The following is an 11,400-nucleotide window of genomic DNA, read 5'->3' as shown; positions in this document are numbered from 1 at the left end:
AATGGAGTAGAAAACCAGCAAAAAAATGAGGTGAAAATGTTAGAAAAACACAGGCAAGAAGCTTTAAAAGTAAGGATACACAAGGGGATCCTAAGGGGAAAGGAAACATAAGAATCTAAATGGAGTAAATTGTTTTAAAATCTATCTAAAAAGATTGATAAACAAAGGACAAAAAACTCAAAAATAGTGGCTAAAAATGCTATACACTAGATTCCTCAACTTAGTAATTATCTTCCTAAATGATGGAGGTGTACTCTAAAACTTAGGGGGGTTTTCCTTACTCAATGAGAAACTACTAAGTGGATCCAAGCCTACAGCTAACTCAAGAAATAATAGAAACCCTTCTTGGCATGCATCAACAATCTTGGAAAAAATAAAAAAAAATGAATTGTTTTGTGAAAAAATTTCGAGTGCAGAAACGACCTGAAAAGTGCATTGGGTGTAGTTTCTAGGCCAAAAATTGTGCTATGTTACCACTTCTCTTACTCGACATATTTGACCTAGATTTTATTGTCTCTTGCTTGGTTGGTACCTATGACTTATGGACATATGTGAAACCCCAACAAAATGAAATTTTTTCCAGAAAATAGAAGAGATCTAAAAATAGAAATTGAGAGTACTAAATTTTTAGAAGAAACAATGAAAATAGTTGAACCAACAATCATCAATGTTCTGAATTACTACACTTTGGAGTCATCATTTGTTATTATGAAAATTATTAGTATGTGTACCAAAAATGCTTCACTTAAGCCACTTGTGACTAGTGACCCTAACAATAGAATATGGTTGTCTATCCTTCAGATCTATAAGAAAAAACGAATAAAAACCCTGCAACACAACATATATTGCAAACATAAACATATAAAAACAAGGAAATAAAGTGAAATCATCATTTAAGGAATTAATCAAATAATAAATTTATTAAAACACTTGGTGAAGATGAATTACAACATGGGTCTATATTTCCCTTTTCATGGGATGGGTCCTTTTCTTGTCCTTGTGCTTCAACAACGTGTTTCTCTCTCAACTTGCAATGGGCAGAAAACAAAAAGGTGGATTGAACTCAAGTGGGAGCTCAAATGTAAAGATACAATAGTGGTGATGATAAAAATGGTCACGGTGAAGAATGAATAGGAAATACTTTATTTATAACAAATTATTGAGCCAAATTAAGTATTAGAAAATAATAAAATATTATTGACTAAATCAAAATCTAGTTGTTTAGAATATTTTATTATATTTTTTGAGAGGAAAAATATATTCAAAATGGTCAAATATATTTATTTATAAAGTGGTTGAAGTAATTAACGAATAAAATTGAGTTATTAATCACTTTGTGAGAATTAAGAAGGGCATAACTATTAAATAGTTGTTTAATAATTGTCACATAAGGAAAACATGGAATAAATCAGGAATAGTAAATAAATAGTAATTTATTTAATTATTCTAAGGTGATTAAGTCAAAGATAATTACAATAGAGAAAATTAAATAAATAATGGTTTATTCAATTATTCTCATTATGGTTTTGAACTTTAATAAGAAAATAATGGACAGTAAATAAATAGCATAGTGAAACACACAACCCCCACCAAAAGAAGGCAATCAAGCAGCAAAAGAAAAGAGGGAAAACAAGAAACTCAAGGATGCACCAAATGGCCAAAAGATTTAACGTCTAAGGGACTCGGATCTAAAGGAAAACGTATATTTAAAATGGAGCAGAAAACTAGCTAGAAACAGAGGTGAAAATGTTGGAAAAAGACAGGAAAAAAATTCTAAAAGAAAATATACATAAGGGGGTCCTAAGGGGGGAAGGAAAAACAAGACTCTAAAGGGAGTAAAGTGTCTTAAAAACCTATCTAAAAGGACTACAAAATAGTGGAAAAAACACTGAAAAATAGTGGCTAAAAATGTTGTACACTCGACTCCTCAACTTAATAATTCTCCTCCTAAATGATGGAGGTGTACTCTAAACCCTCTGGGGATTTTTCCTTCCTCAATGAGAAACTCATAAGTGGATCTAGGCCTAGAGGTGACTCAAGAAGTAACAAAAACCCTTCCCAACACACATTCAACAATTTTAGAAAAAGCGGTAAAATTTGAAAAAAATCTAAAAATTGCAGTGCAAAAACGACCTGAAAAGTGTGTTGGGTGCAATTTATGGGATGAAAAGTGCATTGGCTACAGTTTCTAGGACAAAAATATTGTTATGTTCTCTCTTCTCTCACTCAGCAGATCTGACCCAAATTGTGTTGTCTGTTGCTCAACTGGTACCTGTGAACTATGGAAATACGTGAAACCCCCCAAAAAAAGAAAAATTTTCTAGACAATAGAATAGATCTAAAAATAGAAATTGGGAGGAATAAAAATTCTGAAGAAACACTGAAAATCGTTGATCCAATTTTCACCAAGATTTTGAATTAATACACCAGTGAATTCGTCACTTGTTAGTATTAAAATCCTTAGTATGTGTACCAAATGCTTCACTTAAGTCACTGGTGACTAGTGACCGTAACAACAGAATATTGTTTTCTATGCTTCAGAACTGCAATAAAAAACGAAGAAAACACCTACAACACAATAGGTCTTGCAAAGATAAACATATAACAACAAGGAATTAAAGTGTAGTAACCCAATGAAGGACTTAATAAAATAATAATTTTATTAAAACATCTAGTGAAGAGGAAATACAACATGGGTCTGCATTTCCCCTCCATGGGATGGGTCCTTTTCTTGTCCTTGTGCTTTAGCAACTTGCTTCTCTTTCAACTTGCTATGGGCGGAAAACAAAAAGATGGCTTGAACTCAAGTGGGAGCTCAAATCTAAAGATACAATAGTGGTGATGATGAAAATGGTCATGGTAAAGAATGAATAGGAAACACTATTTATAACAAATTATTGAGCCAAATTAGGAATTAGAAAATATTAAAATATTATTGGCTGAACCAAAATCTAGCCATTACGAACACTTTATTATATTATTATAGAGGGAAAAGATATTCAAAATGGTCAAATATATTTATTTATAATGTGGCTGAAGTAATTAAACAAATAAAATTAATTTATTAATCACTTTGTGATAATTTACCATGAAGCTCTTTGACCTAAAGTTGATGTGCTCGCAATAACTCAAGTATGTTGCGGACATGATAAATATGGTCTTCCCAAGGTTTGTTGAATACCAAAATATCACCAAGGTGAATAACCACAAACTTTCCCATGTGTTCCCTAAAAACATCATTAATGAATCTCATAAAGGTAGTCGGTGCATTGGTGAGGCCAAATGGCATGACCAACCATTCAAAGAGCCAAAACTTGGTTTTGAAAGAAGTTTTCTATGTTTCGGTAACATGCATGCTAACTTGATGGTAGCTTATAGTCAAATCCATATTGGTGAAGAAACAATCCTTGTGTAAGTGGTCCAACAAATCCTCAATGTAGGGAAGGGGTAGAGTTTTTTAACAATGGCTTTATTAATCGCCTATAGTCTATCACGAGGCACCATTAAGAAGTATTCTTTTTGGGAATAATAAAATTTGTACATGCACATGGTTAGTATGAATGATGAATATGATTCAATCTATACAATTGTTCAATTTAGCATTCTATCTCATCTTCCTCTCAAGGAGCAAGGATATAAGATGGAGTATTAGGTAAGGAAGCACTAGTAATAAGATCGATTTTGTGTTCAACAGAACATGCTGGAGGAATACCTATGTGTTTGGTGAAGACATCTGCAAATTAGTGGAGTAGAGGAGCCATTGCTAGAGGGACTAAATTGGTGAGGTTGTCTATCTTGATAGAGAAAACCAAGCAAAAAGAAACACATTGGTTTAAATTGACTCTCGTAATGGGATTTATGTTTGTAGAAAGTTGGGTTGATTTGCTAACTAAGGAAGTGAGAACATAGGTGTGCTCATCGTGTTGCAAGTAGTATTGGTGATATCTAGAATGATAAAAAACATGTCGAGCCTATTGGTATGTAATTCCAAGTAATAAATTGGAAAAATCGAGAGGATAAACATCACATACCACAATATTACCATCATTGGGAGATGGTAAGACAAGGACCATTATTTTTTACCTGACCGAGCTTTAGATGGGTGTGGGTGTGGATTGGTGGGAAGGAAAAGGTGTTGAACCAAGTCCTATGTCACAATATTATTTTAACTCCCATTATCAAGAATAAGAGTGGCCAACTCATGTTTGATTTGACAATTATGGGTAAATAGAAGCTCAATAGTGATGTTTGTTGCATTAGCATTCATGGGGATGAGGGAGGGGTCAACTTTAGTAGGGTTGTCAAGAGAAACAAATACAAGTGGGGCAGTGGTATTTGGTTGCTCGAACTCTACAAAAATAGTGTTGTTAGGGCATATATTTTTCAGTACTCGAAAATCTGCAGAAGCATGTGAGTTGTTCTTATGAAATGAACATCGGGGGGTATTGTGAGGTGGATGGAATGAGGTAGAGGAGGAATTATAAGAAATAGAGGGAGACGTAAAATTTATGGCTTGAGGAGATTGGATTTGAGGACCCACTTTGTGTTCCAAAGCCAAGGCCACAATAAATTCCTTTCCTAATGAAGTACTATCAAAAAACTCAACTTTGCATAGAAAAAGCATTAGCAAACCAGAATTGAATTTGACAATTAGTACCTCTTCTAGATCAGAGATATGAAGATGACTTCGCAACTTACAGAAGACACCAATGTAAGCTTGCACTAATTGATTTGGTAGTTGTCAAAGTTGTAACCATTTGGGAAGGAGATTTTGGATATATCCTGGAGGATAGAAGCATTCTCTTAAGGCCTGGAAAAATTTATCCCAAGATGTGATAAGTGTCGATCTGGACTCTACTGGCTCTCCAAGTTCTACAACTAAGGACATACTCTCAAGATGAGTATCTCACCATGTTTGTGCCAATAATTCCTACTGTAGACAGACGATTTGAAGTTTCATTTCCTCTTCCACCATTGGAAATGTTTTGAAATAATTGGAGAGAGTGTGGAGCCAAGAATCGATAACCTCACCATTCATCTGGATAGAGAATTTGGGCAGTTGAAAGTTTGTATTGTTGTCACTTCTAGACACAGCCTTGGATTTCTTACAAGACCAGTGCTTGGTAACATCTATATTTTATGTGTCTCAAATTATTTTCAAGAAAAAAGGGACATCATATACAACAATAGCATGGGTTGGTTCATTCATCCAAGGATATAAGCAATCTATTTCTGGTACTCTTTCACATATACAATTCACATAAATATATGTATGAACTAGTGGAGGCCGACTAGTTCGACAACCTACAATTTAATCAGCTTGTGCAGATCAATGAAAGAAGAAAAGAAGATAGAATAACTCATCATATAGAGCTTGAAAATTCAAGAATTCTACACTTATCAAAGTTAAAGACAGAAATAATGGATGAAAGATTGTTGGGCATGGAATCCCCCCAAGGCATGTTTTGGGGCTTAAAGCCCAAGGTTTGACCAAGTCCATTGTAAAGACTCCACGATTTCGGGGCACAGAGTGCGAAGTCATAATAGAATCACAAGGTTGTCCGCCCTTTTTATTGAAATGTAATGTCGGCCTGAAAGATCTACCCATGGTCTGCAGACCATGGGATTGTATAGATAGAGCAAGGCTCTAAGTGTAGAAAGAGGGTAATCGAAGAAAGAAAATAGAAGGATAGAAGCACTGAGTCGAACTGTAAATTGTGCCTTTGGGTCGTAGAGTAGGAGAAGGCTTTGCAGCTGAGTGCACAGAGGCCTAGTAGTCCGCAGCTGAGTGTGCAGACCCCTACATCTAAGTGCGCAGGGTAGGTCAAGTATGTAACCATTGGAAGCATCAATAAAGAGAAGTTTTATCATATTTCTGTGTATCTTTTCCTGTTTTAGGTCTTATTTGGTATGAACTGCAAGTTTATTGTTTATTTTCTATGTGAACTCATATGAATGTGACGTATAAGTAAATATAACATAAGGCACCCATTTATGTGAAGGTAATTAATCGGTATAAGAAGATAAGTAAGATCTTGAGTGTGACTTAGGGAAATATTGCAGGGTGCTGCTCCAGTGGTGTAGAAGCCCCACAACCCCTGGTTATGGCTGCGCGTAGGCGATTATATCAGGGCACGAGGAACAGGGAAGTGTGCGAAGTAGACTGCATGAAGGGACTAACAGTTGGACCCAATCAAACCCTCAGACATCTTAAGGGTGCAGAAACCTGATTCCGGCACCCCCCATACTACTTCGGGTGAGACCCCAGTCCACGCTCTATGAACTATTGCCGAAAGGGCCAGTAGTACAGGGATTTGTTTGGCTAGATAACTTTGAACATGGGTCAGGCCCACACAAGCCAACAAATGGTTCTGTTGCCAGGTCCGGGATTTTAATAGAGATGTATGATGTTGTATCACTGGAATCAAACTAAGAAAGGAATAGAAGGATTGGTTGGATAAGAAGATTCACGAGTTCTCGACACAGGAGAATAGGAATCTGTGACTATAAAAAGAAGATTGGTTAGGCTGCTACTTATAAAGAGAGATCCATGAAATTTCTTCGCATCCTTCCCTACTGAGCTATACGAGTGGATCGTGAAGCTAGAAGATAGCCAAGGAAGGTGCAAGCTTGACAGACCTATTGTGTGGACCCCAGAATTGGTGCATAGATTGGAAGCATCGAAGGATAAGATCGTATGCATTGTTGATCACTAGATCAATCAAATTATAGAAGGATTCATCATTGAGTTTGCGGTAGATACTTCAATCAGCTTTAGTGAGGTAGAGCGACACTTCCTCAAAGGACAACGAGATAAGTACGTTAAGTCTTTGAACACCTATATTAAAATGCTACTGTGTGAAAAGTGGGTTATGCGAATAAATTGATGTTTGGGGCTATGTGAAGTGGGAGAATCCACAAAAACGAAGGTAGTGTAGAACTAGAAACTATCCCCTTGATTTCACCTCTGTAAGGGGACGGGGAAGAGCTCATGAAGGTCTCACCAAGAAGTGTGATCAATTTGATAAGGTAGAGGATTTTGCGCATACCACCCCCACCCACACGACCACCAGTTTCACCGTCTTCACCCCCATCTTCACCCATGCTTTAGAGAAATTCTCTACAAATACAGCTCTAATACCATGTATAAAATTCTCTAAAAATCAAGCTTTGATACCATGTAGAAAATCTTCTTTGTAGGTTAACTCGATAATGCAATATAAACCAAAGAAAAATACTATAACCTAATTCTATATCAATTTGCAGAAGCTTAAAGATCAAGTTGAATAATATAACCAGAAGAAGAAGAATCAATCACACAATACACATGAAAATACTTAGGGGAAAGCCTGAGCTAAAAATCCCACTATCTGTATTATCATACAAGGTGAAAATAATAGGAATTACATAAAGCCTTAGCGCTCATAGCTAGCCAGCTCTTAATACAATCCTCATATATTCTCACAAGCAATCCTTGCTTCTCACAAGCCTTCCTCTCTTCCCTCCATGCTCCTACTTTGTTATAGACATTTTTGGGCACTGCAACCCCAATCATATATGTCCATAAACCAAGGGCTCCTAAGTCCCTAAAAGTGTTGTTCTATCCCCTAAAAGAGCAAGGTCAATTGATTACATCATCTACCAGAAGTTCTCCATGAAAAACTGCTTAGAACTAGTCAAAACTAGACCATCTCACCTACTCCATGGTCAAAGTGCGATGCACCCCACCTAAATGCACATAGGAGGTGTGATGCATACTAAAATTCCCTTCTATGGGGTGCGATGGGTGAGACTGGACAAATGGTAGAGGCAGTATGCGAGGTGGAAGATCATGGAATCTTCCAGAAACTTCTCGTGTGACACTTGCCTCTATGAATTCGCCCAGGGATGAGTAAGAGATCATCATTCTCCAAGTGGAATCAAGAACTATCAGAGAAAGGACACTAATCAGATCCCAGAATCTGACTCACCCCCCTTGCAAACATTTATATATGGATCCCTCATCCCATAGATCCAGAGGCTGGAATTTTGTATCTTGTAAGGAAGTGTTGTTGGTTTCTTGTTGTAACATCATAGTGTTGGGCATAGAAAATTTTAGGGGCGAATGTTCGCCCTTTGGCGAAATTTAGGGGTTTTAAAATTTTAGTGGGCGAATATTTTGTATCATAGTACATTTTTACAAATCACCTCAAATAGCCCACCTTATTTTAAGGGAGAGGGTAAAAAAGGTAAATTTAGCCCTTGAAATTAGGAGTTTCAACCTTCCATTCGCCCATTTTCAAGAATAGATTTTATTTAAGTGAATCCATTCGCCCATTTTCAAGAATAGGTTTTATTTAAGTGAATCCTATGGGCCAAATACCATATTTATAAAAGAGGTATGGTAAATAAATAAAACATTTTTTATATTTACTCCATAAGTCACCTTATATACATGCAAGGGTGTAAACAAATAAAAATATAAGTAAAGTGGAGGTATGGTAAATAAATAAAACGTCTTTTTATACTTACTCAAAAGGTATGGTAAATAAATAAAAATATAAATAAACTAGACGTATGGTAAATAAATAAAACCTCTTTTTATATTTAGTCCATAACCCTCATTCTATTTATGAAGGCTCAAGAAAGAGGTTTTATTTAAGTGAATCCTACGGGCCAAATACCATATTTGTAAAAGAGGTATGGTAAATTAATAAAAATATAAATAAACGAGAGGTATGGTAAACAAATAAAACATTTTTTTATATTTACTCCATAAGTCACCTTATATTTACGAACACTCAAAAAATGCGTTATATTTAGGTGAAACCTATGGGCAAAATACTATGGGACAAATACCATGGACTAGATTGTTATTAATACCATGCAAAAAAACATTATTAACCCTAATATTAGTATTAATAAAAATAAAAATGGCACATGGTATTCACCAAAATGGCACCTGGTATTGAACCATGGTATTCACCAAAATGGCACATGGTATTGACCCATGGTATTCACCTGGAATGTAGCCTATTTAAATGGGGGAATTAAACCAGCATAGATCCATCTTTACTCTGGATCTACTAACCCCTGAGAGGTATCAAATATCGTGATATGCAAACTAGCATAGAGTGAAAAAATATAATATTTGATCCCTCTCGGGGGTGGATCAAGAGTAAAAATGGATGTTGTAATTTAATGTATGTTAAACATTTTAGCTTGGTTAAAATAAAAAATAAAATAAAAATCAACTATTAATTTTATTAATTTTTATAAATTACTAATAGTAACTTTTAAGCTCTAGGTTTATAATAACCCATGGTATTGACCCATGGTAATACCAAGATCTTACAAGATTTTATAATTGAGTAAAATATTCGCCATGCTTGGTGAGAGATTCACCAAAAAATTATATATACATATTATATTATTGATAAAATCGCCTTCCATTTTTCCTATATACCATGGAGATTCGCCCATTTATTATATATATAAATTTAGGGGGGGTTCTTAAAATTTTCCCTAGTGTTGGGTGATCTAAGCTTTTCATGAGGTGAAAAAGGGCTTCTTGTTGAGAGGATGATGTCGGGTCACAACAATTGGTTGTAATCCTCTTTGATTTTTATTGATATTAATAAAGCTATTGAAGTTTTCCTCCACATTCTTGTATGTTTGATGATATATTCTTTTTTGTGGTCAACATACATCTGGTCCTATATTTTTTATGATTGTAGATCTCTCTTCTTGGATAGTGTTATGCTACTTTGATTCCATAGGTGCTCTTTGAAGCCGGGTAGACGAGGAAGGGGGTGGCAAAGATCTATCGGAAGGGAGAGGAATCAAATGAGGAACCAAGCGCAAGATTGAGGTTAGTGTCCTTTGTTCCCCTCTTATTTACTTATCATAAAGGAAAACGAAAGTAGTTTTAGTTTGTTTGTTTCTAAGATAGCTACCAGTCTTAGTGGGACTAGCAGCTCTCCATAGACACTAGATTTCCCGATAACATACTTGCAATGTTCCTCTAGGATGATCTCCTCCAACCAAGTGGAAAACGCATCTCACATACTGATCTCCCACCCTATAGCAAAACCAGAACACCACCCACACTCCTGCAACCAGTAGTCGCTATTGGGCCATTTGCCAAATAGGGCATAGATTTCATGACATGTAACCCCACCTCAACCGAGGGGCATGGGTATATCATAGTCGCAGTAGACTATTTTTCCAAATGGGCCGAGGTGATGCCTACATTAAACAACACCGGTGAAATGGCTGCCATTTTCTTTTTCAATCATGTAGTCGCCAGATTCGGCGTTCCACAGGCCATAGTCACAGATCATGGATCACATTTTCCCAATCACATGATGGTAGAATTAGCTGCCAAATTGGAGTTGTCCCATGACAGCTCTACTCCATATTACCCGCAGGCCAACGAACAAGTTGAGGTAATCAACAAGGTCCTGAAGCGGATGCTGCAAAGGATGATTGGAGTCCATAAAAGGAGTTGGCACCTGATCCTGTACTCAGCCTTGTGGGCATACCGAACATCGGTAAGGAATGCGATCGGGTTTACACCCTTTCAACTAGTGTATGGCCTAGAAGCAATCTTACCAGTTCAGTGTGAAATCTCGTCCCTCAAACTCGTAGTCGACCTTCTCCCCGGAACTTCAGAAGAGGATGCTCGTTTCTTGGAACTAATATAATTGGATGAAACCCGTCATGATGTCTCTTTGGCTAATGAAACCCATAAGAAACGAGTCAAGGCACAGTTTGACAAGAATGTCAAACCCCGTGTCTTCTCAGAAGGTGACTTGGTCTTACTTTATGACCAGGAATCCAATAAATTGGGGGCAGGTAAATTCAAGTCTTTATGGACGGGCCCCTATATTGTTAAACGTGTATTAGCAAAAGGGCATACGAGTTAATGGATTATGATGGGATTACGCTGGCGCAACCCCGTAACGGGTTGTACCTTAAGCGTTACTACGCATGATTCATTGTAGTAACCCCTATGCTTTTGTTACATTTTTGTTTTCGCTAAGGGTAATTGTTTTGGTCAAGTAATCCACTTCTTACATTTGCTACAGATGTTGAACCTATTGCAAGCATTTGTTGGATATGCTGATGGAGCGAGTCGTAGTTCGCAGAACCTATCTTCTGCGGCCTGGGCCATTTTTGATCCAAGCGGCGAGTTAGTAAGTTCCAGAGGGTATGTATTGGTCGATCAACAAATAACATCGCTGAATATAGCGCATTGATAGAACTCCTCTCTGATGCCATCAAACATGGAATATGCCGACTTGTCGTCAGGCTAGACTCACAACTCGTCATCCTACAACTCACTGGTATCTACTCTGTCTTAAATCCAGCTATCTATCACATGTTCCTAAGGGTCAATATTTTGGAAAGATAGTTTGA

The sequence above is a fragment of the Pinus tabuliformis genome, chromosome 1_1 (assembly GCF_031772625.1).
Source record: "Pinus tabuliformis cultivar Carrire ecotype Pingquan chromosome 1_1, CPIR1, whole genome shotgun sequence".
NCBI classification, from domain to species: Eukaryota; Viridiplantae; Streptophyta; class Pinopsida; order Pinales; family Pinaceae; genus Pinus; species Pinus tabuliformis.
The sequence above is the reverse complement of the archived record's forward strand: the minus strand, read 5'-3'. Positions refer to the sequence as shown.